Source organism: Galeopterus variegatus, unplaced genomic scaffold (assembly GCF_000696425.1).
Source record: "Galeopterus variegatus unplaced genomic scaffold, G_variegatus-3.0.2 Scaffold11681, whole genome shotgun sequence".
In the NCBI taxonomy this organism is placed as follows: Eukaryota; Metazoa; Chordata; class Mammalia; order Dermoptera; family Cynocephalidae; genus Galeopterus; species Galeopterus variegatus.
Genome location: NW_007737792.1, coordinates 34,510 through 36,203, shown reverse-complemented (window position 1 = coordinate 36,203; position 1,694 = coordinate 34,510).

Sequence of the window (1,694 nt, the reverse complement as noted above, 5' to 3'; positions counted from 1 at the left end):
GCCAAAGTCCTAGTAAGGATGACATACCCCATACTAGGTTGGCTGTGCATGTGGGCAACCAACCCTAAAATGGGCATAGCTCAGACTCAGATAAAGTGTGGTACCATAAACTAGGTAAAATACCTATTCCTGCAACCATCCTTTCTTAGGATGGCAAATTGTTATGTATCTTACCAGTGGGGTGAGAACTTCCCCTATTGGTACCAATAACCCTCCTGTCTTTTTACCCATAGTGTTCTGGCTGCAGTCAGTACACCAGAGTCACGTTATCAATGTGTCAGCCTACTGAATATGCATTGAATTTCCCATCAGTATGACTACAGGATTCCCATGGAAAATCACACCAATGATGACTACTAACTGNCTATAGAGGACATACTATTGAAGTCAAAGCTGTGTCATTGCCATTGGGCACAGGATGATTGCCCCCTCATGTGTATATTGTATATATATATCCCCAGTAGCTGAATACATCTTAGGTATCAATGTACTTTATGCTTTGCATCTTTAAACAACTGTTAGAGAGTTTTTACTGCAAATACAGACAGTAAAGCCTGTGTTATAGGGATATGCTAAACATGACCCACAGGTGTTACCCAAGCCAAGACGTGTAGTTAATTTAAAGCAGTATCGCCTACCAGAAGGACATGCAGAGATAGGTGCCACTGTATTGGAGTTAGAGAAAGTTGGCATTATTCATCTGGCTCACAGCCCATTTAATGTTCTGGTATTGCCAGTGAAAAAACCTGATGGTAACTGGAGAATGACTGTAGACTATTGAGAACTAACAACTTTGCATGCAGCTGCGCCTTCAGTTCACAACTTGATGGATCAGCTGGGAACTTATTATTATGTATTGGACTTTGCAAATGCTTTCTTCTCTATTCTAATCTTAGCTGATAGCCAAGATCAGTTTACCTTCACCTGTGAAGGAAGACAGTGGACCTCTCAAGTATTGCCCCATGGTTATCTGCATAGCCCAACCATCTGTCATGGTTTAGTGGCTGGGGAAATACCCAAGTGGACAAGGTCCAGCATGGTTATAATGTTTTACTACATTGATGACATTTTACTAACCTCTGATTCTCTTACAGATTTAACCCAGGCAGCTCCAATGCTGCTAAGTCATTTGGAACAATGTGAGTGGGCCATGAACACAGCCAAAGTGCAAGGACCTGGGCTGTCAGTCAAATTCTTAGGAGTGGTCTGGTCGAGTAAGATGAGAATCATCCAGAAGCTATTATAGACAAGATATGGACATACCCTAGACCCACAGCTGTAGCTCAACTACAGACATATTTGGGACATCTAGGGTATTGGAGAGCTTTTGTACCCCATATATGGCCCAAATGGCATGCCCACTGTATGCATTAACAAAGAAAGGAGCCCTCCAGGATTGGAATGAGGAAGTAGAACAGGCATACTGAGCTACAAACAGAGCAATACAGCAAGTACAGGCTTTATAAGTGGCTGATCCCACTAAGCCTTTTGAATTAGATGTAAATATCACCCGAGAGGGGTTAGGATGGGGTTTGTGGCAGAGCCAAGACCAATTCTGAACACCTGTAGGATTCTGGTCTCAGCTCTGGAAGGGCGCTGAAGTGCGTTATTCTCTAATAGGAAAACAGTTAGAACCTGTGTATTCTGCCTTGATGGCCACTGAAGCTATCACAGGAACTGCCAAAGTCCTAGTA